A 26,632-nucleotide genomic window follows, 5' to 3' on the forward strand; every position below is an offset into this window, starting at 1 on the left:
AAGAGAACAAAAGATTTATTTGAAAAATGTGAACTCATGTACCATTAAGAAGATTGAATAGACACGTCAAGTATTGGTATATAGGGGAGCAGTAGAGATATGTCTTGAACTGCTATAATCATCAGAGTTTTCACATGCGACCAAGTAACCCCATGTTATTTCTATCTGCTTCTGTTAGAGTCATATGCATTAATGCCATGGTATAAAAACTCCCACAGCTACCTCGTAAGAAGAGGGGAACATAAGACTTCAGTTTTCTCAAGATAAATCTCTTTGCCACCGGAATAACTGCTGCCATCCATTTCTTAGTGTTGATCAGTAATAGAATCTGTTCCAACCAGCATTTCTAGACATGAATACATCAGGTAGGAGATGGGAGAATATTTATGCTTAGGGATTCAAAAAAAAGCAGAGACTAGGTGTTCCAGAAGAGATGCAATTTATGACAGGTGTAGAGAATGTGTGAGAGGTTGGCAGATTGCTGTCAGCATATCCAACACTTGCAGTGCCTGACCAATCCATGCTTTGGGAAGTCTCATAGCATTTATTTCTCCATTTTAATGAGCAGCTGCCCACAGCAAACTGGGCACTTTTGCAAATTTAAAAATACCCCGTCCAAAATAATAGACTATGTGTACAAAGTGTACTGGCCTCAATTGTGCATTAAGATCCAGAATCAAGATTACTTCTGGGGGAATTATGTGCCAAAAAATTAAAAATTCTGCACCCAATATTTTCAAGTTCTGCTAAATTTTACATATTTTGTCAGAAATAACACAATATAATCACACCAGTTTCAATTATTTTTGGTCATTTATTTCACAATCTTGTCAGCAAGTATGTCTGTAACAATACAGACAACAAAAAGATTCAGGAAATGTTTTTTGACAAATAGATTCCTTACTAGGCATATTAATACAGAACTCTAGTAATAATTCATTTAAACTACAACACAGAACCGTATTCCCCGCACCGCTCAAAAGCAATGGAAAGGCTTGTGGGAGTCAGGGGTAATGGAGGAGCTGAGGGAGAGGGAAGTAATTGCTGGGAAGGAGCCTGGGTGTGAACTTGGAGGGTTGATGGGTCTCGGTGGGAAAAGTATGAAACAGGGTTTTTTTGGGGGTGAGGAGGGATTGTTAGGGAGCTTCCCCCCATGCTGACCCTGGCTGTCCCATAGCCTCTCCCATTCAGTCAGGCACACTTTCCCCTGTCCCCACGTGTCCCTACACTCCCATGTGTCCTTTTACCCCCTGTCCACATGTGGGCCTCCACCCCCACTCAGACACCTCCTCCCCCCATCCCCCTGTGTCCCTGTACTCCCTCCCCCACTCCCCATGTGTCTCTGTGCCCCCACTCAATCACCCCCTGTCTCTATGTGGCCATGCACCCACTATTCTGTCCCCATGTGGCCCTGCACCTCCCTTTATGGCCCTGCGCCTCCACTCCCACTCCCTGCCCCAGTCAGTCCTCCCCCACTAGCACTTACGAGCCCCTGCCTGACCCCACAGCAGCCCTTGTATCCTGACCTGGCCTGACAGGCGCTGTGAAGAAGGAACTACAGGCTCTTTCTCCTCCCTAGCTGGCCAGGAGCTGCTGCTCTGTTCTATTGCCATAACACCCTCTCATGGGCAAAAGGCAGAACTGCAGCAACTTTCCAGCAGAAGCATTTTTTGGTGCAAAAAAATTAAAATATGTGCAGCTCGTTAATTATACACACATGCAGTGGCAGAGAATTCTCCCAGGAGTACAAGATGCACTTAAGTTTGTTTATAGTTTCAACCGTATGAATAGTACCACTGATGTCAACCAGGGTAGTATCCTGCATCCTTTTAAGAGGCTCTAGTGCAGAGCAGCAAGCACAGCCTCCTCCTGCAATCCTGCCAGAGTTTCCACTGCCATGGTGCAAATCTGCATCGTCCCAGTGCAAGGATGTGCATTTAGGCCCAATCTCATGCTTAATTTTAAGACCATGAGTACATGCTTTGAGTCCCAGAGAGAGTAACTGACTTGCCCAAGGACAGGCAGAAAGTCTGCCATGGAGCAGGGAATTAAACCTGTGTCTCTTGCATCCAAGATGAGAGCCCTACCCACAGGCCCATCCTCCTATCACTCAACTATCCATCAATTTGCCCTTCCCAGCTCTCTCAGCTAACATTTCAGGCCAGCAATAGGAACCTCCTTCAGGTACCTGTCTAGGATACCATTATTTAAACCATCATAATGCGCTACCCTTCCAGGATCCTCAAAAGCAGCTCTGGAATTCCCATCCCAACACCTGTGGGAAGTTGTATTACTATTCATGGTGCCCTTGCCCTTTCTGACTCTGCATAGCATTTTGGCAGCATTTTGACTATAAGGTTTGCTGTACTGGAGAGACCATTGGTTTGTCTTGCCTGGCAATGTCCACTACCTGATGTTTTAGAAGATTTTGCTAATCAGTGATGGAGTTATTTTGGTTAAATCACCCCCTTCCAAATTAAAGTAGGGATGGATTTGACCCATTATTCTCCTAGCCCATTGAGTTTCAGTTCTAGTTTCTCATATACTAGACCCTCTATACACTATGATATCTCTGCTAGTCTTAGCTCCCCAAGATAAAAACTACTTCTGGAGAAAGCTTCCACTTTTAGAAATTCTCTTTAATACCCCCATCTTACATCGGATGTAAGATGGAGCTGCAAAAGCACTTAGTAAGAAAGTCCAACCCCTGGCTGAGTATTAGAATGGGACTAGCATTTGCTAAAGTCAGCTTTTGACAACTGCTTTTAAATTGTTCTGGGTTCAGCCTTTTCAACAACAAGTGAATACACACAACAGCTGAAATCTCCCAACAGATCTTCAATTCAGTGCTGTGCCAAAGGGTACATATTTTCTATTATACACAGCACAGGGATTCCATTCTAATATAAGCTATTGACGTTTTCAGCTGAGGCAGGTAATTGTTTCTGTGTTCACAGGGGTCCTAAATTCTCAGGTTGTTTCTATTCTTTCAATTCGGTTTAGCATCTGAGGTCTGTCTCAGCTGAAGTTGGATGCCGTGAGGACACTCCATTTTCTGCTCTTTAGGAGGTTGCTATTTGCACTGTAAAATCATTTTTCTATTCATAACCACTTCTGAATCTTTGCATCACTTTGTCAAGAGTTTAAGTCGAATTTTCCTTTAAAATGGAATGTATAATAGCTTATCAGCTACCCGCATTCAAAACCCTTGAACGGCTCACTTTTCCAGACTTATTGCAAGATTGTTTTTATGTATGTGCATGACATTTTTTATTTCTGATTTTCTTCTCTAACTTCATTCTTCATTTATACAAGAATCCTGAATATTCTCTAATGCAGTAAACTAGCCATTGTTCAACTCCAAATATAGAGGAAACAGGAAGACACTGAGGGCCAGATCCTTAGCTGGTGTAAATCATCTTAGCTCCATTTACTTTGGGACTATGTTGATTTATGCAGATAAAGACCTGGCCCAGATCATTTGGGTCTAGAGCTGGTTGCAATTCCAATTCACTCAGTCCGCACCCCCCCCCCATCTTTTTTAACGTTGGATTTTTTTAAATAAATTCTGTATATAAAATGTAAATTGAAAACTTTCTCCAAATGCTTTGTCTGTCACTAATCAAAATAAGAATCTTTCCATTTTTTAAAAATTTCAAATAATTAAATAATCTCCTTAAACTGACCTCCAAAAATAATTTTTTAAAATGTCTTATTTGGAAAACAGAATGATAAGCAAATAAATAAATAAATAAATAAGTCAATAAATAAATGAAATTTATTTTGAAATTTAAAAGTTTGTCTTTAAATGTTTATTTTATGTTTTAGATCAGCGGCACTTGAATCTCCTCTTTTCATGTCCCAATCCATTCTATAGCACAAAAGTCTATGCTTTTGGTATTCTCATACCACTGAGAAGCAGAGGATACTAGAAATTTCACAGAGCCTGTTCTGGTAAGATTTTTAACCCTGTTAATATGGTGACAGTCAGCAGCGACCCCCTAACAGCTAGTAGCCTTATAATAGCTGGCAACCATTAGGAGAAATTGGACACCTCATGGACACAATAGCCTGAACTTTTGAACTGTCTTCCCTTATCGGTCTTGAGGCAGTTGAAGCTGGTCCTAAGCCGTTTTTTGCTGAGCAGATTGCAGAAGTGCAGGGTCTGCTAACCACCAATCAAATGCTAACACGACCAAAGCCTGTGTGCGAGTGTGTATAAAAGATTTTGTATGGAGTAGAGTTTTTGTACCAAGGTACAAAACTCTCCTTTCTTCTCCAGAATAAAGCAACCTTTCCTTATCCCTGTCTGGCTGTCATTGGCTCTCAGCTAGGCGGACCCGACATTTCGGTAACGATATGAAGTATAGAGATTTTGGTTAGCATCCAAGGTATGTATATATATATTTGTTTTGTGATAGTATCAAAAAGACCCAGCCAGTTTCATGGCCCAATTATGTTAAGCATAGTACACTCAGTGGTTTGAGCATTGGCCTGCTAAACCCAGGATTGTGAGTTCAATCCTTGAGGGGGCCATTTAGGGATCTGGGGCAAAAATCTGTCTGCAGATTGGTCCTGCTTTGAGCAGGGGGTTGGACTAGCTGATCTCCTGAGGTCCCTTCTAACCCTGATGTTCTATGACATGTAGAGATAGACTCAGAGCAAAACTTTTCAAAAATACCCAAGGTCCAGATCTGCAAAAGGACGTAGGCCTTGTCTACACTACAGAGTTAAGTCGACTTACATCAGTGATCATAAGCCTCTTTAATTACATTGATTGTGCACATCTACACAATTCTCTTGTGTCAGTGGAGTGCATCCACAGTCGTTGCTCTTGCATTGACAGAGAGAGCATTGCCTTATGGGTAGCTATCCCACTGTACAACTTGCCACCCTCTGCCACTGGGAGCGCTGGGGACGGATTGCAGTGCAACATGGGGGCATGCTCGCCATCCTATGATGCAGTCCCGTCATTCCATGGACTTCTGACTTCGTTTTGTGCTGTTTTTCAATGACTCTTGTAAACTGTATGCCCACCATCTCTGCCTGAAAGCATGGATCCTCAACTGCTGAACAGTCTGGTGATGAGCATAATGAACACAACGTGGCTGGGCTTGCATATTTCATGAGCTGCAAAACAGAATGAATCGATGGTGACTGTGCTACTGTGTGCCATGGAAACAATTCAAGATTACCACTGGCATTCATGGAATAGTTGCACACAGTAGGTTGTTGGTACTGGGAAACAGCCACTGTGTGGTGGGATTGCATCGTGATGCATGTATGGGATGACAAGCAGCGGCTGCAGAATTTTTGGATGTGCAAATCCACCTTCCTGGAACTGTGTGCAGAGCTCACCCCAGCACTGCAGTGCCAGGACACCAGAATGAAAGTTGCCCTCATAGTTTCTTGCTGGAGCTGTAAACCACTGAACTGCTATCGTCAGCAAATCAGTTTTGTGAAAAAGACAACCACCAGGATTGGGATGGGATGGGGCGGGGCCCAGGCACGCATATTCAAAGCAGGTGCTGGGGGGGCAATCTGCAAGAGGCAACAGTCCAGTCCGTGTGCCGTTAGGGCGGCATGCGCGTTCCCGCAGTGGCGGCAATTCGGCGGCAGCTTCTATGTTCAGCTGTCCGCAGCGGCACAACTTCTGTCTTCTGGCTGAAGACAGAAGCTGCCGCTGAATTGCCACCGCCGCAGAAACACACGTGCCGCCCTAACGGCACACGGACTTCCCCCGCCATCAGTGGCGGCAATTCGGCGCGCTGCTTGGGGCAGCAAAAACAATAGAGCCGGCCCTGCTGGGATGCAAGTGTGCAGGGCCATTAATCATCTCCTGCTTTGAAGGACTGTGACTCTTGGTAATGTGTAGGAAATAACTGATGGCTTTTTGAGGCAATGGGATTACCTAACTGCGGTGGGGCGATAAATGGAACTCATGTCCCAATTTTGGCCCCAGACCATCTTGCGATGGAGTACATCAACCGAAAGGGCTACTTCTCCATGGTCTTTCAGGCACTAGTGATTCATTGGAGCCATTTCATTGACATCAATGAGGGGTGGTCAGGGAAGGTGCATGATGCACACATCTTTTGGAACACTGGACGGCACAGAAAGCTGAACGCTGGGACTTTCTTTCCAGACCAGAAGATTCTAATGGAGGATGTTGAAATGCCTTCCCCTTGCTCTTGTGACTCATGAAGCCTCACACCAGGAACCTAGACAGCAGCAAGGAACATTTCAACAACAGGCTCAGCAGGTGTCGAATGATTGTTGAATGTGTGTTTGGACAATTAAAATGTTGCTGGTGCTGCCTTTTTTGGCCAGTTAGACCTTAAGGAGGAAAATATTCCCATGGTCATTGCATCCTGCTGTACTCTGCATAACATTTGCAAAGCGAAGGTGGGAAAGTTTCCCTGGGGTGGAGCACTGAGGTTGATCGGCTGGCTGCTGATTTTGAGCAGCCATATTCCAGGGCAATTAGAGGGGCACAGTGGGTGGCTATTCAAATCAGGGAGACTTTGAAGGAACATTTTGACAATGATTCCCAGTAATGTGTCTAAGCATTCAGCCAGGCAATGTTTATTTGCTACCCTGAATGACTCCTGTAATGCTTGCTTCCTGAGCTTTAATTGTAGTGAAAAAAAATGTTCCTGCCTATAGTCATTTTGTTTGAATGTTAGCATCAACTGACGTGTGTATGATAAAAATAAAGAATTAATTTGTATCACAGAATAAAGTTTAATAGCAGGACAAAACACATTTTTTTTCATCAAACAGGGAACACGAAACAATGTCTCCATTACTACTCTCACAGCTGTGTGTAACTCCAGCTTTCACTGAGAAATCAGTCCCTAGAGAAGGCGTGCACAGGGTACTGGGAAGGATTGGGAACATGCAAAGAATGTGGTGGGGGAGTTTAGGGAGGGCATGGAACAGAGTTCTGTATTGGCTGCCGGAGGTCTTGTGCATGGATGTGCTGACTGCAGCATGATGAGAGACTTGAGCATCTTTGTCTGGTTCTCCAGAAGCTTAATCATCTGCTCCTGCTCATCTCTCCTTTTCAGGCTGTCTCACTGTCTCTTGGGTAGCACATAGGTCGGCACGAGTCCCAAATATGGTGAGTTTGGTGGGGAGAGGGAAGGAGAAGGGGGAATTAGCAAGAAGTGACAAAGGTTCTGGATGGTTTGTGAAGAGGGTTGCTACAAGTGCCCTGGCAGACTATTCTGTATATTGTTACCCTTTTCCACAGGCCGGGGTAATCAAACCTGATATCCCACTCCTAAGGTAACCCAGGATGCAAGGGTGCATCTCCTGCATCTCTGTGGCTTCAAACTGGCTCCGTATGTTGCTCACCTGTGTGCCTCTCTGGGCCCTGCAGAAATAATTGCCAGGTGGTGCAGCGAACTTTCCTACAGCAGGGTGAGAAACAAGGCAGCTCTGCCAAGGAACTTTTAGCAGAGGACTGAAGAATATCTATAGGAAAGTTTCCTACAGATCACTGTGGAGGACTTCCGGGACATCCTTTTGTACATTAACAACTTTTTCCGCCAGGCCCCCCCTTGTGTAGATGCACAGGCTCTGTTGTTAATTTCTGTCACTTATCCCTCCTCTATCATATAACCAAGTAAAAGAGACCTCAATCTCCACACGCCATGCAGAATCAAACCAAAATGAGCACTACTTACCGGAACTCCCCACTCCTGTATCATGGGCACCAGACCTGGAGTGCTGGGACTGGCTTGACCCCTCTGGAGTCAAAACCAGGTCCTGATTCACCACACCACCGGACGACCCTGCCGTGTGCTCCATATTATCCTTCAGTTCCACTTCCTCATCCACCACTTTGTCCTGGGGATTGAGTCTGCTGGCCACTTCCTCTAGTCCCTGCAAAGTATCCACAGAGCTCTTGGTGGTTAATTTGCACTCCGCTGCCCTGAAGGTACACAGGTATGTGCCCTTCCCCCCCCCCCTTAAAGTCCGGGGAGTTTTTAAAATTCCTCTTCCTGTTTGCTCAGCATGGACAGTTCATACAGCATCTTCCCAGCTGACCATGCTGGCTTTCAGCATCAGATGCGCTCCCACATGGAGTACACTGGAGCTGTTGGATCTGCTGGGTCTATGGGGAGGGAGGCTGTGCAGTTGCAGCTTCGCCCCACCCACTTTGATACCTCCGGACTGATTGCTCGTGGCACGCAGAAGGGGCATGAAATGGACACACAGCAGTGCCAAGCTAAAATCAAGGAGCTGAGGCAGGCGTAACAGAAAGCAAGGGAAGCCAACTATCACTCTGGTGCAACACCAAAGACCAAAGCGGTCAGGATGGGCACTTGGGACATCTCCTGGAAATGAATTAGGGCGACATAACCAAGCACAGTGTCTACATTGACACTGCATCACTCCAGCTACATCACAAAAAGCCCTGTGCCTCTCATTGAGGTGGTTTTATTTTGTTGGCACAGAAGGGAGTTACATCAGCAGGAGGAGCGTTTCAGTGTGTACATCTCCAGTGTTTTGTGTAGGAAAGCTGACTTTTGTTGACAAGATTATGTGGTGTAGAAAAGGCCTAAGGCACCGAACTCCCTTTGAGGGGCAGTGCTTAGAACACACCCCTTTCCTTGATATCTGCTGCTGACTACCTTAGGTGGCTCCCCTCCTAAGGCTTTTGTGGATCCCATTCTTAGCTCTGGTCTACACTGGGGAGCAGGAGGGGGAAATCGATCTAAGTTACGCAACTTTAGCTACATGAATAATGGAGCTGAAGTCGATCTAAGTATGTCAACTTACCGTCGTGTCTTCACCACGGTGAGTCAACTGCTGCTGCTCACCCATCGACTCCACTGCGCCTCTTGTAGAGGTGGAGTACAGGAGTCGACGGGAGAGCGTTTGAGAGTCGATTTATCGCATCTAGACTAGGCGTGATAAATCGATCCCCGCTGGATCGATCGCTGCCTGCCGATCCAGCGGGTAGTGAAGACATACCCAGAGGTGCCTATCTCTCCCTGTGCATTGTATAGGGAGCCTGGGCACCTAACTCAGGATTTGTGTATTCTACTGTGTGGCTAGACAGCTCTAAGTTAGGTGCTGCAATGCTCAGCATTGCAGCACCTAAGTCCCTTTGTGGATCTGGGCCTAAGTGATTTAGTAGCAAGATTTAAGCTTCAAAGTGCTTATGTCACTTTTGAAAATGGGACTTGTGCTCCAAAGTGACTTAGTATCTTTTGAAAATTTTACCCAAGGTTCCTTACCCAGTGAGTTTATAATCTAAATATAAAGAATAGACACACAGTAATAGACAACATACATTCAAAATGTTACAGGTATTAGACTTGTTAGTTGCATTTTTTCTTTTAGTTTATTCCTTCTGTCATAAACAGAGAGTTAAGGGTTAATGTCTCTTTTACCTGTAAAGGGTTAAGAAGCTCAGTAAACCTGGCTGACACCTGACCAAAGGACCAATAAGGGGACAAGATACTTTCAAATCTTAGTGGAGAGAAGTCTTTGTTTTGTGTTCTTTGTTTTGGGGGTTGTTCGTTCTTGGGACTGAGAGGGACCAGACGTCAATCCAGGCTCTCCAAATCTTTCTGAATCAGTCTCTCATGTTTAAAACTTGTAAGTAACTAGCCAGGCAAGGCGTGTTAGTCTTATGTTTATTTTCTCAACCTGTAAATGTTTCTTTTTGCTGGAAGGATTTTTACCTCTGTTTGCTGTAACTTTGAACCTGAGGCTAGAGGGGGTTTCCTCTGGGCTATCTGAATCTAAGTACCCTGTAAAGCATTTTCCATCCTGATTTTACAGAGATAATTTTTACCTTTTCTTCCTTTAATTAAAAGCTTTCTTTTTTAAGAACCTGATTGATTTTTCCTTGTTTTAAGATCCAAGGGGGATTAGATCTAGACTTACCAGGAATTGGTGGGGGAAAGGAGGGGGGATGGTTAATTTCTCCTTGTTTTAAGATCCAAGGGGTTGGATCCGTGTTCACCAGGGAATTGGTGAAGTCCCTCAAGGCAGCCCAGGGAGGGTAAGGTTTTGGGGGGACAGAAAGTGTTTCAGACACTGAAATTCTGGCTGGTGGTAGCTTTACCAGATCTAAGCTAGTAAATTGAGCTTAGAAGTGTCCATGCGGGTCCCCACATTTGTACCCTGAAGTTCAGAGTGGGGGAGGAACCTTGACACCTTCCCTCAAACCATCTTTCCTCCTGCCCTTTCCATACAGGAGCTGAACTCAATGAAGTCTTTCTCTTGATAGCAGTGGGAGATGGAGCTGACCCTATGCCTTCAAACCTTGTCAGGTTTTCCCTTCACTAGCAGTCACCTTGGAGTTTGCTACTTGTGAATCAGTTCAGCCTGTCAACCCTCAGTTATCAAGTGTTTGATGAGTTAGTTGCAGAAAAGCTTGTTATGTAACAAATTATATAACCAATCTTATCATTCCCAGAGAAGAGAAAGTTTGCAGCAACCATCTGGGAAATAAATGCTTGAATCCTCTGCCGGTTTTTTTATAGTTGTTTTTTGTGTAACTGATATTTTGTACATGAATCACACACACAAAGATCAGCAATGCTAGCTGAAACCGATTTCCTTCAAAGCTGTCATTCCCGAAGTGCCTGAATGAAAGCAATATTCTCTTATGAATGATGCATGTGATCCATTATACATGAGCAGTGCGCTTTTCATCTGAACAGCACAAAAGCCCTCCGCACACAACAAAGCTTTAATTACTCATCTCCTGTTTTGCTTCTCTGGTTGACACAGCAAAGGTATTACAGGGTTAGGCACTCTTTAGGAAGTATTTCTTGTGGTGGCGTGGAAACCGATCTGTGACTGTGGCTGAGAGTCACATGGCCGGGGTTACACCGCTTCATTCTGAGAAGCAGTTTGGCGCGCTGGACTGTGCACACAAACAACTTTTGAGGTTGACTCCCGGCTCTGCTCCTGACCTGTTGCAATTATGCAATTTCCGCTAGGCCTGATCCTGTGAAGTGCGAGGTTCCTTCGGCTCCCATTGAAATTGATGGCGGCGATTGAGTGGTTAGCATCTTGCAGTTTTGTGCTAATTACAGGGGAGTCGCATCTTCCGCGGGGGTTAGGTTCTGAAGTCGGTGCGTAAGGCGATAATCACGTATGGTCAAATGCTCATTGAGTGGAATGGCAGGCGGAATCGCCCGCACTACAGGTACAGTATTTAAGTTGTTATTTTTCTCTTTTTTCTTTGGTTTTGCCAGCGTGTATAGTTAAAATTGCATAAGTTAAATGCGCCTATGATGCGACTCCACTGCAAAGCCAAATTGCATGTTGAATGGTGCCTATACCAGAAGTAGTCCCACTGAAATCAATGCGATTATTTTTGGAGTAAGTTATTACTCAGGGTGAGTAAAGGTACCCAGTCTGACTCTAAATCTACAGCACCACTGAAATTCCACTAACTCTGAAACTGGGGGCAGAAGTAATCAACAAGCGAAAGGACACCAACCAGTGGGAAGAGGGAAAATTTTGCCTGAGGACCCAGGAGAAAGACTTTTTAGCAGCTACCGTGCAATCCTTAATGCGAAGCAGGGCCTTAGTTTTAGAGCTCAATCCAACTTCCATTGATGTCAATAGAAAGACTTCCATTGACGTCAATGAGCATTGGATCAGACCCATATTCAGGAGAATGAACAACACTGAGTTTGTTTGCCTCAGAAGAATGAAGGGCTAAGTTGACCCAGCCAAACTTCAAAGCAATCAGTGCCAGTTGTGGCCTTTGTTATATGGACACTTGTCCATTAAGAATTGGAGCCAGATCAGTTGATGGTTTAATTAGGCTACCAAACAAACTTCAGTTGGTACAATTTTTCATCTACTACCAATCTGAGGAGAGCAGGTGTGAACCAGTGACTTAGTTTTTTCACACACTAGCACCATGGCAGCTAAGTACAAGAGACCGTAAGCCAATTTGCCGTTCTGTTTTAGTAACAGTTCAATAATAAGAAAAAGAATTTGGGTGATCATATTGGTAAGTAAATGTCTGGCTTATCTTGCAGCAATGAATTATCAGTTGCTTCCTGCAGATATATAAAAGGTGCAAAATTATATTTTTTGCTATATATAAAAATTGAAAGAGTAAATAAATGTTTATTTGTAAAAAGACAGTAAATTACTTGTCATTTCCTTCAGCACATGGAATTTACAGGTAATTTTACTGTTATAGTTTTGTAAAATATACTGTGCATGTCGCCTTATATTAACTGTAATGTCCTTACAGCACAAAGAAAACAGCTACCACCCCCTCATGCCCCCTAGAAAAAAAATCTTATCCAAATACCGCTATCACATTTTTGGCAAAGTTCCCAGACAGAGATAAAGGAATGTGGGTACCTGAACTTAATATCCAAAAATGACTGCCTGGAGTTCTACCAATTTTTATCTCATCAGCATTCAGTTCAATTGCTTTAGCCAGCAATGAAAAATAAAACAGTGGTTGGAAGGTTTTATATAAAATCAGACACCTTGAAAAAGTCAGTCCTTTGGTTGCTAATGTAGGTTTCAAACTGATATGCTTCAAAAGCTGAAAAAGAGACCCTTTAAACTTAAAAAAGCCTCATGAAGGAGTTGCATGAGTTGGGGATCAGGTTAATAACTTTATTTTTTATTGTTGGGATTCTCTAATACAAATGGCATTTCTAACTGCCCTACATCTGTTTACAACAGTTTAAAAACTATGTTTAGTCAGAAAAATAATTGAAAAAAAAGTCATAGCTGCTTCCTTTAAAAAATAAAAGCTAGCATTTTGCCTGTCTTAGCATTGCAAAGCCAGCATAGCCATGGGAGAGTGAGCTGGGATTTTTTTCTGCATTGCACATCAACATTGGCAAAATTATCAGTCAACATCCACGAGTAGAAGCTTGAATCACTGGTGAAGACGACAATGACGGATCAATCACAACTTCACTTTCAGCTCCCAACCTGACGTTGCAGCAAAGGCAGGTCGGGTGGGGGAAAGCTTTAACTTTAGCAAATTTTGAGACGAGATAGAAGCAAAAGATAGAAGAGGTTGTAGAATCTCCATCGTTGGAGATTTTTAAGAGCAGGTTGGACAAACACCTGTCAGGGATGGTTTAGACAATACTTAGTCCTGCCATGATTGCAGGGGACTGGACTAGACGACCTCTTAAGGTCCAGGGCCGGCTCCAGGCACCAGCGGAGGAAGCACGTGCCTGGGGCGGCACATGTTAAGGGGCGGCATTCCGTCCATTCTTAGGGCGGCACAGTCCAGTGGTGGCTTTTTTTTTTTTTTGCTTTGCTTTGGCAGTTCAGGCGGCAGTCTGAGTGGCATTTTTTTTTTTTTGGCTTGGGACTGCAAAAATGGTAGAGCTGGCCCTGTCGAGGTCCCTTCCAGTCCTTTGATTCTATGAAAATTAAGATGGAATCACACACATTTTTTGCAATGTGGCTTTCTGACTACTGCCTGTACATCCATTTTAGGACCAGATTTTGCCATTTTTACTCATGTAGAGTTGTACCTTCCTGCACAAATAATCCCATTGATTTCTTCCACAGATAATAGGTATCTAATGAGAGATGCCATGTAAATCTCTTGTGTAACTCAAATTATAGAAATCTGCACTGCATTATTGAAGGCTCAGGGTTGAAACCATGATGATGATGATGGAGTGGGAGTTGTTACAGTTGCATGTAACATCAAGTGAAACCTATGGCCTGGGCTGTACTAGACATCAGGCTACATGGTCATAATGTCACTTCTGGTCTCAAAATCCATGAATCTTGCCTTCTGTGAGTATGAAGAAGATGAAAGACCCCTTAGACATTTGTTCCCATTTCATGACCTGCACTGTATTCTTTTGAGCTGTTCTTTGCTATCAAAAGTAGGAATGCAATATAAATCAGCATGACTCGGGTAACACAAATGTTGGTTTCCTTACACTGGGAACACCACTGAACTTTATTTCCCATGTAAAATTACAAAAGAAAAAGGAGAATCTGGCTCTTCCTCACTTATTTTCCACAGCCCTTTCCATGCTCTAGTTCGTTAGAGTGTGATTTGACTTTTACATTATTTAGTATTTGCAAGATACATCAGAAGCTCAACTCCCTTGACATACTTTAACCATTTGTCATTTCAGGGGGAAAGCACCGAGGGGAAACCTTTTGAAGTTGTTTGACTATGCAGAGCGATTCCTGCTATTGAATTCCAATTGGGACCATAGAAACACAAAATGGACTCCACTGTTTATTTCTTTCTGGTACAGCTATGGCGGGAGATTAGCAGATTTAATACAAAATCATGAGACTTCTTGTAACCTTTGCATTTTAGACTTTCACAATCTCACTCCTAGAAATGCTAAAGACAGAATCATAATCACTGACGTATGACATGTGTGATAAAGACTGACTCACTACCAGGCAGGAATCGAATGTACCCTATAGCATTCTACCCACTCTGCAAACCTTACATTAAAGGATTTTCTCTTTTTACCATCATATGGGCTTAAGATTTTTTTTAACTCTTGGTTAACAGTACAGGCTTTCCATACTAGTTGTTACATTATATATTTGTACTGAAAGATGCTGGTAGTGTGTGTGTGTGTGTGTGTGTGTGTGTGTGTGTGTGTGTGTGTGTGTGTGTGTGTAAAATTGTGTAATACCTAAAGGTGGAAGTAGGTCAATCAGTGGCTATTAGCCAAAAAGGTCAGGGATCCAACCCTATGCTCTGGGTATCCCTAAGCTTCTGACTGCCAGAAGCTGGGACTGGATGACAATGGATCTTTCAATAAATTGCCCTGTTCTGTTCATCGGGGCAGCTCTAGACATTTCGCCGCCCCAAGCACGGCGGCATGCCGCGGGGGGCACTCTGCCGGTCACCGGGAGGGCGGCAGGCGGCTCCAGTGGACCTCCCGCAGGCGTGCCTGCGGAGGATCCACTGGTTCTGCGGTCCACCGGAGCCACGGGACCAGCGGACCCTCCACAGGCACGCCTGCGGGAGGTCCACTGGAGCCGCCTGCCGCCCTCCCGGAGACCGGCAGAGCGCCCCCCACGGCATGCCGCCCCAAGCACATGCTTGGCATGCTGGGGCCTGGAGCCGCCTCTGCTGTTCATTCCCTCTGAAGCATCTAGCACCAGCCACTGTTGGAAGATGTGGATAGGCCATTGATCTGACCCAATATGGCCATTCTTATATTCTTAGAGGTCCCGATCAAGGATCAGGACATTAAATGCAGTGGGGTCTCTAAGGTTTAATATATATATAAAAAGACAAAGTCAAATCCTGGTCCTAGAATAATTGTTCTCAAAGTATGTCAGATTAAAGCTACAGCAAGAAATCATAAGTTAACAACAGTAAATATTGATTTGCATATAAGGAGGTTCCAGCATTTAATGATATCAAACTGTTTATAATAATTAATTAGTGAAGCTTTGTAATGCCCCTGTCAGGTAGGTAAGTGCCCTCATTTTACACGTGGGTAAACTAAGGTCGGGTCTGTGCACAGACTGGCACCATTTTAATTAAAGTTGTGATTTAAAGCTGATTTAGTTAAATACGTACAACTTTTTATGGGGACACTTATATTGGTGTGAACCCAGCCCATATCAGTTTATAGGTGACAGCTGAATCAATGTAAATCAGCTTTCAGAATGTCCACAAAGAGTGTTGAAGGGGTCTAACCAAATTGTCTTTTAAGGGGCAGAGGGTTTGAGCATTGGCCTGCTAAACCCAGCAGTGTAAGTTCAGTCCTTAAGGGGGCCACTTAGGGATCTGGGGCAACATCAGTACTTGGTCCTGCTAGTGAAGCCAGGGGGCTGGATTCAATGACTTTTCAAGGTACTGGGGTCTGATCCCCACCCCCACACACTCTATTACACCAGTTTTACATCTGTGTAACTCCATTGAAGCCCAGGAAGTTACACCAGCATAAAATTGGCATCAGAGTCAGGCCCAGAGAGTTTAAACATTTAATTACAGCATTAAGCCACTGTGCTCTGTTAGAGGTACTGCAGGGATATGCTATCACACACAGAGATGCTGATGGTTTTGTGTAAGGCCTACAGAAGTTTGTAGACATGCAGGCAGAATGTAGAGTCCTTAATGCCCCTTAAAAGGGGACTCCCCTGCAAAGTTGACCATCTTTGATGGCTGGTGGAGAGGAACAGGGCTATGGGATGTAAATATCCATTCTAGGCAGGGCTGTTATCATACCTCTTATTGGATTGCCCAACATTTCCAGTTATAAGCCCCTGCTTTCAGTTGCTTATAACTTTGTTAAACTTTCATCATTTGTGCGGGATGTCTGCCTCTGGCTGAATTTCATTTGGAAAATGACAGCCAAAATGGTTTGGCTGTTTTCAAGAATGAGGGTAAAAGAAAAACAAAAAGCATGTCATTCTGCCTAAATTTCTGGTGACCCTTTCTCTGAAAAGTTTTAGCTCCTACGTGCTTTAAAGCAGAGACTTGAAATTTGACAGGGGGTGGCCTTTGTGTCAAGGATATGCCCTTTGACATTGCCATGAAAATCTACCCACATTTGGCAAAATGATAAGCCTTTGAAAAATCGAAGTACGCACACACGCAGAATCGAGAAATGTGTAGACTTTTATAGGTAGCGTTCTCCAGCAAACATACACGATGGTCACAGGATAAATATTGAAATTAAGTACTTGTTAATTATTCTAATCACTAGCAATCATCTTCTATTAACTGTGGCGACATAAGCATTGAAATGCACGGTTACCATGACAACTGGACACTTTTCTTTGATCGGCGATTGTTGTTGTTGTATCGTTTTGGCATCAAACATGAACGTCAATTGCTATGGAAACATCACAGAAATTTCATCATATTCAGCTCACACTTTGTTACTGAAGAGCCTATTTGCTTGTGATTTGTGAGGAAGCTGTGAACCCTATCAGCAGCCTGATAGATAAGCTGTTAGGAGCAACATGAGGCCACAGCTTCCCCTCCTCCCCCCCAAAAGAAAGAATATTTCACGTTGAGAAATGATCCTCCCAGCACCCTCATTAAATTAAAAAAGCCAGATCATCTGTTAGCGTGAATTTGGGTAGATCCATTAAAGTCAGTGGAGTTGTGTCAACTGATACCAAGCAAGGATCTGGATCAACACAGTAGGACCCAGTTTTCCCCAGTCAGGATCTGGACCCAATGTGCTAGATATTTTAAAAACACACATGAAGCCTGTTGTGATAATTGGGCCTGTAAATTTACCCTAACTGTGAGCTCTACTGTAAAAAGTAAGTGAAAATTCATCAGATGTCACAATAACCTAGAACAACAACAAATATGGATGGGAAAAGCCATGAGAGGCAGATAGACAGACTGAATTAGTCCATACAAAAAGGCCTCCTGATATAAATCAAGGATTGTGTTAATATCGTGCCTGGTAAACAAGAGAAGTGTGGAGCCAGAGATCAGTGAACCAAAACTGGTGTGTCAAAATCTAGACCTAACTGGTAGACAAATAATGAAAGGATGGGCTATTCCAACTATCACTCCCCTTTGGGATTCTTAAAGACTTTGGGGGAAAATATGGCTACTGGAGCAAGCTTCAGCATCCTGGCTGCCACACCCACCATCTCCAGGGACTCCACATCCTGAGAGATGTCCTGAGCAGGATCAGGCCAGATGACATCGCTCCCTCCACCATCTGAATCCTAAACGCCATCTGGGATGAAACAGGATCAGATTTCAACAACAGCAACAACTCCAGTCCGTCTCTACTAACTTCTCTTTTCTCCAGAGGACAGCTATTACCATCTTTGATACCATCTAAGAGTCAAACAAGGAAGGGGGGGGTTCCTCTGAAAACTCTCTCCAGCTAAAGGGAAGGGGAACAAGGGCTGTTGTTAAAATGGAAGCCTTACTTAATACTTTACATTTCAAATGTTTTAACTGTTTTTCCTTCTTTCCTTTAATAAAAGGATGTTTAATGGTGTGTTTGCCATGGTACTAAGCAGGCAGAGATCTCTGTATACCGAATCCTGAATCTCCGTTAACACTGTTTAATGCTGGACAAGTGACTGTATTATGTTAATACTTTTACTCCATACATTCCATCTACATTAATACAACAAGCCATTGTCCCTGCCCCAATGGGATGTGCTGTGTTTTAAGTCTGCTCTTTCTATGGTCACTTGTGAACTAGGGTGACCAGATGTCCCGATTTTATAGGGACAGTCCCGATTTTTGGGTCTTTTTCTTACATAGGCTCATATTACCCACCACCCCCGCCCCGATTTTTCACATTTGCTGTCTGATCACCCTACTTGTGAACTGACAGCCTCCACCTCAAATCACATTCTCATAAGCAGTGAATCATGGTTGGCAGCATTGCCCCTTCTTCTGCCATTAGTGTCCCACTCTGACATCAGCGTCATCCCTCTGCCGAGCCGCAGCAGATATTTGGGGCCTTGCCGTTTGGTTTTCTGGGGGAAGAAAATCAGTGACGTGAAGTTTGGGTATATTCTAACTGCAACTGGTATGATAGACACATATCCACCAGTTCTGAAATGAGATGGCCCAACACATGCAGGGTAACCTCTCTGCCAGGAATGCTGAGTCAGAGAGCAATAACTGACTCCAGCGCTCCAGGCAGAACACAAGCTTTTCTGCTGTATGCACAGCTCACTCTCTAAACACCATGGTCTCTACACAGACCATTATATGAGCTAAACTAATGACACAGCACGTCTTCCCAAGACTGAACATTTGTTTGCACACACAAACTTGGAAGACCATGTATAAGATCACCACCTGGTGGCACCTGCGATAACAGCCTTATTGATATGTAAGAAGTGCTAACTGTAGTGATAAACAAATTGACAACTACTGAGTGTACGTTGTCACTATTCTTAAAGGCTGAGGTAGAAGTTATTTGCCAAGATTTAAAAAAAATGGGTGCCTAGATTTAGGCTCCTAAATCTCTATTTCGGTGCCTCAATAAATGATCTGATTTCCAGAACTACTGAGTAGCCACAATTTCCACTGACATAAATCAGTTGCTGGGTGCATGGCACTATTGAAAATCAGAGAAAATTGAGATGCCAAAGTATGGACTTAGATACCTAATTTTAGGCACTCGTTTTTTTTAAATCTTGGCCATTGTTTGCATGTGCATAGCCGCCCGCAGCTTCCAGTGGCCGCGGTTTGCCATCCGTGGGCAATGGGAGATGCAGGAAGCAGTGCAGGCCACAGTGAGCTGGCTGAATTTTTGTTGTTGTTTAAATTGTTTTCCATCAGAAACTGTCGTTTTAATGAAATTGATTTTTTTAGAAGTCGTATCAATTTCAGTGTGATCTCATTTTGAAAAGTAAAAAAGGGGAAAAAGTAATTTTAAAATGTTCTCTTTTAACATTTTCATAAGGGAGAGTTTTGCTTTTTTTAAAAATGACTTTGGTTCAAAATGCATTTTCTATAAAATAGAAAATGATAGAAAATGAAACAGAACATTATGAATTTATCAAAACAAAACATTTTCATTGACTCGAAATTTTTTTTTTTTAAATTTTGTTTCACAAAACAGGTTGACTTTTCAGCCTAAAGTGGGATGAATTTATTTTTTTCAAAAGTTTTGACCTTTTTTAAGGGATAGAAAAATCTGTTTTCCCTCCAACACTAACTGAAACCTGTAATTCAGAGTTACGTTCACGACATTCAGAAGGAGCCTCTTCACTGTCCCCTGGAGAGATAAAAAACATCTGAAAGTCACTGTAATTGGAGAAGTACCTTGTATTGTCTTTAGACGGGTAGCTTTACAGGATACAGAACAGAGGAAGAAAAGGCTAACCTAAGCTTTCTGACTGGAATTAAACCAGCAGGGTGCAAAGACTGTGGTCCTACCAGCCTGCCATACAACCCAGCTAGCAATCATCCTGTTTGGAGAGGGTTAAATCATAAGTTCAGCTTGGTGATCAAATGAATGAGAGAAAGTCTGAGGGGAGAGAGACGCAGACTATTATTATAGCCCACTGGTCAGTGTGTTTAAGAGGTCCTCCTCTGTGCCTGACCCATAGAGGATATGAGCTTGTTGTAGCCCCAGCTACTGAGTGTAAGCTCGTTAGCCCAAGGTGCAGCAGTTCATGATTTAGCGCCTGGATGAAGACTGTGGTCAATAGTTTTGCTTCTCTTACACAATGAGACTTTGAGACAGAACTTTCTCAGCGGCTGGTCTGAGACTGTGGAATGAACCTCCCAGGAACTAAGGGCCCACCCCTAACCTCACCACCTTCCACTCCAAGGGCAAGGCACACTTCTTCAATCGACTTTCTCTAACATAACCATGCAGCATGATATACATAAGTGCTATAAAACAAAAACGCTCCACTGCACACACTTTCACAATTTTTTGGAGAATTTTTTTTTCACTTGTTTTCAACCAGCTCTAACATTTACCTAGTTTAGCTATGTGCACTCTTTGATCGCATTACCTTTATCAATATCTTTAAACACTGTAGCTACTAATTTTTTAATTAAATACAAACAGAATTGTTGAATGCAAATTATGTTCTTACTAGGGCAGTCAATTAATCACAGTTAACACAAGTGATTAACACAAAACAAATTAATGCATTATTTTTTAATGAGCATTAATCACACACCTCTGCTTTGACCCTCTTCACTTACTGTACTTTATCGTTTGGTGGGCATTGGTACAGTTCTACTGTGTTCTCATGATCTGGAGTGATTACACATCAGAAAAAGTGAATGGAGCAAAGCAGCAGAAGTTCAGGTTTTCTGAATGGGAAGTTTACTTTTAAAAAACTTCTGGATGGTTCTCTGGATAAGAAGATGATTATCTGTGGCTATTGCAGGACTGAGTTCCAATACTGTCAAACTGCTTCCAGTCTGCAGTACCACCTATGCGCTAAACATGTTTTTCCTCCCGTTCTTGTACTACAGATAAACCGCCAACAGCAAATGAATCCTGCCAATCGTGACAGGGTACAGTTACAGTTTCAGGATCACTACAAGCCCATGGATCAAACAAAGTACAACAGCTTAACCAATGCTATTGCAAAATGGATAGGTATGGACTGCAGACCACTCAACACTGTAAATGACAGAGGGCTAATAGATGCTCTTCGAATTGTGTCTTCCAATCAGTCACATACCTTGCCCTCCCGAGGAACCACTGCATCACGAATACATGACCTATATCACAACGAAAAGACTATCAAGTTGGAGCTTCTGAAATATGCACTAGCTGTTGCTTAGACTGGCGAAGACAGGACATCCTTGAGCAATCACAGCTTGGAAAAGAGACGACTAAGGGGGGATATGATAGAGGACCCTAAAATCATGATCAGTGTGGAGAAAGTAAATAAAGAAGTGTTATTTACGCCTTATCATAACACAAGAACTAGGGGTCACCAAATGAAATTAATAGACAGCGAGTTTAAAACAAACAAAAGGAAGTATTTCTTCACACAATGCACAGTCAACCTGTGGAATGCCTTGCCAGAGGATGTTATAAAGGCCAAGACTATAACAGGGTTCAAAAAAGAACTAGATACATTCATGGAAGATAGGTCCATCAATGGCTATTAGCCAGGATGGGCAGGGATGCAAAACCGTGCTCTGAAGTGTCCCTAGCCTCTGCCAGAAGCTGGGAATGGGTAACAGGCGATGAATCACTTGATGATTACCATTCATCTATCATGCAAAAGCTGCCAGATCAAACTGCATAATAACATCGCAGATATTAACTCTAACTGTCCAGACATGTTTAAAGGCAGAGACAACTTGCAACTCTTGATGGTGGGGGGACACGATTTAAAGGTGGGGGGGTGAGCACATGACCGCTCCATGTGTTGCCTCTGAGTTCTTTCCTACTCACCCTGTGGGGACCACCTTGCCCGCCCTCCCCTCACAGCCCCTTCCCCACTTACTTCTTTCATCACCTCCCCACTCCGGGGAGGTAACTGAGCTGCAGGCAAGGAAGGGACAGGACTCAGTGGGCTTCCCTATGCCCCCTCTGGCAGAGCTATGCTGTCAGCCCTGTTTCTCTTTCCTGCTCTGGGCACCTCCTAGCGGGGCTCAGTGGGAGTGCTAGGTATTGGTGCCTTTCCTAGGCACGTCCCCCTCAGCTGCACTCAGCCCAACTCCCACCCTGGCAGAAATCCGTAACATCCCCACCTCCAGGCATCACCTCTGTTTAAAGGCAACCTGCTTTGCTCAGCTCAGCCCAGCATCCCCTGGTTAGCACCGATCCCTGCAGTGATCTGGAGGATTCAGCTAATGGTAATGGCTATTGCAGAGCACACCAAACCAATCTAGCTAGCTAGCAAATATTGGCTATATTCTCTGCTCCTGCCTCTGACTGCTTTGTGTTTCTGAGGCACTAGCAGCAAGGCATTGCACATACTTAGGGCCTTTCATTTTTGGTTTTTATTTAATTTTTCCTGGGAATTTATCGGCGTTTATTACTACAACAAAAAAGGTGAAAATCGGTGCAAAAAACTATTAATATTTTTTCTAGGTAAATACGTGGACGGAAGGACGGGGGGGGGAAGTATTCAGTTGATTCACCTTTTGATGAATGAAATTCAATGAGATTTGCTGCAGAACTAAAACAGAACTGAAAACATGTCACCTCTGAGTTTAAGAAAATATCTCTAATCCCCAAATAAAACTTTTCATTTAAATGAATGGTTTATTGTTATAGACTTAGAACTCTTAGCCTATAAATATTTACATTTAATAATTAGGCCACACCATTTGCAGCGCATGCACTCAGCTTCATCCTTTTCTCCTGTGTTTGTTTGTTTGTTAAACTTTCGAATATTTCCTTGTGTTCTGAAACATATTCTGACACAGATTTTCATTTTCTTCCCGTGTGAAATCTTTAAACCCTTATCCGCTAACAGCTTGAAATGTGTACGTGTAGGGCATAAGATTCATCAGTACGTTCAGCTGTACACACACTTCAAAGCTTACGTGCGTGCCTGTTTGTTTACTGTGTGTATCTTCAAGATTAATGCATGGCCTTACTTCAACAGGCAGCTTTGTATATACACACAGACTAATGTATTATCGTAACACAGATATCTCAAGCAATGTATGGTATTTTCCTAATAAAACAATTCATTTTTTATTTATTGGAATGATACAAAAGTAGGGTGAAAATCAGAAAAAAAACAATAATACTTTCGTTTAAAACCTAGGATTTTTTTTAATCAAAAACCGGTTTAAACTGAAAACGAAGAGGCTTACATATACTTATGAACAGGCCTTGCCTACTCTAGAACATAATACTGCTTTGACTATACCTGTATATTTAAAGTGGTACAACAACCCTTGTGTGGATCATAGAATATTAGGGTTGGAAGAGATCTCAGGAGGTCATCTAGTCCAATCCCATGCTCAAAACAGGACCAACACCAACTAAATCATCCCAGCCACGGCTTTGTCAAGCTGGGCTTTAAAAACCTCTAAGGATGGATGCAGCTATATCACTATTAAAGTCCTATAACCTAATATAGACAATCCTGTATAGGAAGGGGTATAAATTATACTGAAAATAGGAAGGAAACACAGTCTCTGATTCTGCCTGCAGAGCTTACTCAAGACAAGAGTCAGACAATACGCATAATAGTTAGAGAAAAGGGAGAGGGAGGGGGACAATGAAAATAGTAGGCTCAAGGATGAACGTTTAAGAGGAAAGACAATTGTAACTACTTAGACTTCCTGGAATCCATCATTTTAATGTAACAGGCCATTAAAGAAGTGTCCATTTGGATAAGATTTATAGAAAGTTAAATTCAAATCTGATCTTATATCCTGAAGTTTATTGCAACTGAAAGTGAATTTGATCTTGCTGCTGGATCTCAGGCTGTGTTCTACCACTAGGAAACTAGATGAGGCTTCTAACTCTATTATGAACTCTGTCTTTTCAGCCACTCTAAAGACCCAGCCTCTATATGTAGCCTCCAGGCATACAATAGTGGCGCCTATTGCACATTCAAATGCATCAATTCAGCACTAACTCTCTTTCTGTGGGTATTGATTAGCTCTTAAATCATCTTCCATTGTACCCACAGATCATAAAAGCAATCTACTTCTACTAATTTTTCAGGTTGTTGTCAGGCCATCTCTAATCTGCCATTCAAATCTAAGATTTCTGAGGCAAGTAACGGTAACTCACTTTCCAAACCATTCACCGTGTCTTGCTGTGCTCAGAATCCCAAGCAGCCTTTTTAAACAAGCATCAGAGCTGCAAGACAGTATTTGTTAGGCTCCTAAATGTCCTTTTTGTCACAGCAGTCTGCCTTTGATTTAGGTTTTATTGGATCATAGGGCTGCCTTTGATACAACTGGTTATTCAATCTTAGAACATTGTGTTTAGAATTGTGAATCTAACTCTTGAATTAATGGACATCCTTCACCATATGCACTGAAAATACTAGGCAGAGTGGGCCAGATTCAGACATGATGTAAGTGAATGTAACTCCACTGACTTCTATTCAACTGCAATTAAGCCCACAGAACAGCTCCCACTTACACCAGGTTTCAGTTCGCTTAGTGAGACCAGGTGAATGATGCTCTGAGAGCTCCTTGTGGGCTGGGACTAGAGAGGATCTCTCTGTTACTTAGAAACACAAGAATTGCCAGACTGAATCAGACCCAGGGGCCATCTAGTGTCCTGTCTAACAGCATCCAGCACCAGGAGCTTCAGAGAAAGGTGTAAGAACCCCACAACAGGCATATGTGGGATAATCCATTCCTCACATTAGGCCTCATTGTGATCTCTGATCGTGCAACCTTGAAATACAAATTTTCATATCCTTTTCTCAAAATTTCACCAGTAATTCTGATAACTCTGGATATTCTTGATATGCATGTAAATATCCAATCCCTGTTTGAATCTTTCTAAGTTCTTGGCCTCAACAGCTTCCGGTGGTAATCAGTTCCACACTCTAATTACACATCATGTGAAAATGTATTTCCTTTTATTAGTTATGATTTTTCGCCTTAAGAACATAAGAACAGCCACACTGGGTCAGACCAAAGGTCCGTCTAGCCCAGTATCCTATCTTCCAACAGGGCCAATGCCAGGTGCCCCAGAGGGAATGAACAGAACAGGTAATCACCAAGTGAGCCATCCCCTGTGGCCTATTTCCATCTTCTGGCAAACAAGTTACTTTTTATTTCTTTGAATGATACAAAAGTAGGGTGAAATTTAAAAAAAAATCAAATAATTCTTTTTGTAAAACCTAGGATTTTTTTTTTTTGTAAAAATCCTTTTAAACTGAAAACGGAAGGACTTACATATACGTATAGATAGGCCTTGCCTACACTACAACATTGTACTGCTTTGACTATACCTTTTAATTTCACTGAATGTTCTTTTGTTCTTCTGTGAAGAGACAGGGACAGAAGTTCACCATCTCCTTCCTCTAAAAGAGTCATTGATTTATATACTATTATACACTATTTTATTTAACTATTATTCATCTCTTCTCTAAAATAAACAATCCCAGTCTTTTCAATCTCTACATAAGGTCCTTCCTCATTCTCCTTGCCCTTTTCTGAACCCCCTCTAGTTCTACAATATCCTTTCTGAGATGCGGTGACCAATACTGGCTACAGTATCTAGATGAGGCCATAACTTTTATTTAAATAAAGGCCTCATAATAGTCTCTGTATTATTCACCATCCCATTCTTGATGCAAGCTAATGTCTTGTTTGCTCTTTTAACTGCAGCTGCTCTCTGAATGAGCAGCCTCCTCCCAGGATCCCCCTCATGGCCTGGAGGCAGCCACGCAAGTGGCTTCAGTCCTCCATCTTGGTTCCTCAAATAAACTCCACATAAGCTTTTTGTTGTCAAAAGTACCCTTCCTTGGGGTCTGGGTCTCAAAACAATACTCCAAGTCCCAAAACAAATTCATCCAAAAGTTAACGCCAAATGATGAGACTCTAATCTCATCATTTGCCAAAGTCTCCATGAAGCAGAGCAAATGTGTAATGAATTTCATCAGGTGTCTCTTAAAAAACCAATATGGCAACTTCACTGCGGGGGTTTCTGTGCAAATGCACAAAAAAACCTATAGGACTCTCCTTGGATTATATGTGTAATGCACCCAGGACCTGGTTAAAGCAGATGTTGAAATTCTTAGTGAAGATGGAGGGGTTTTCATCTGTCTCCATGAGTCCAGGGATTTGTGGAGTTGATGTATGCTGGCTGTTTCAGCACAGCCTTTTGAAAAGGTCTAAAGAACAATCCATACTAATGGACAGGGAATTCCATGTAAAAGGGAATCACACAGATGGATTTCCTCATTATTGCAAATTTTAAGCGTCTGCCATGTGAACTTTAATATAGCTTTGAATCTTCTTACTGACAGTGTGTTATACAGAATGGTCCAGAGTCTCAGGCACTAGGGATGGAGGACAGCTGTTTAGCCAGCTTACTTCATTCAGTCTCTCTTCTTTAAGTAGTCAGTCCTAACCACTTGCTCTTCTCTGCATTCCTTCCCCTGTGGTCATATTATTGTTAATATGAGGTTTTTACTGGGATTAAATATAAGAAGTTGTGATGCCAACAGCAGCCACTGTAAATCAACACAAAATACAGCTTCCTACAAGTCAGGGTCAGGAAATTACTCGCCATACATTCTACAG

General features: G+C 42.8%; 2 long non-coding RNA genes across 2 annotated transcripts in view; one reads left to right on the plus strand and one right to left on the minus strand.

Moving 5' to 3' along the window:
• The first annotated feature begins 209 nt into the window (after nt 1–209).
• On the plus strand, nt 210–14,409 carry LOC120399186. Its single transcript, XR_005595016.1, has 3 exons — nt 210–365; nt 3,829–3,954; nt 14,127–14,409. It is a non-coding gene; the product is annotated as an uncharacterized LOC120399186 (long non-coding RNA).
• Nucleotides 6,837–26,632, minus strand: part of LOC120399185 — a 33,108-nt gene continuing 13,312 nt past the window's right edge. Inside the window, exons 2-3 of the long non-coding RNA XR_005595015.1 lie at nt 7,692–7,890; nt 6,837–7,085 (exon numbers count right to left, since the gene is read on the minus strand). This is a non-coding gene — a long non-coding RNA (uncharacterized LOC120399185). The remainder of the gene's footprint in view (nt 7,086–7,691; nt 7,891–26,632) is intronic.

Source organism: Mauremys reevesii, linkage group 2, assembly GCF_016161935.1.
Source record: "Mauremys reevesii isolate NIE-2019 linkage group 2, ASM1616193v1, whole genome shotgun sequence".
Classification (NCBI taxonomy): Eukaryota; Metazoa; Chordata; order Testudines; family Geoemydidae; genus Mauremys; species Mauremys reevesii.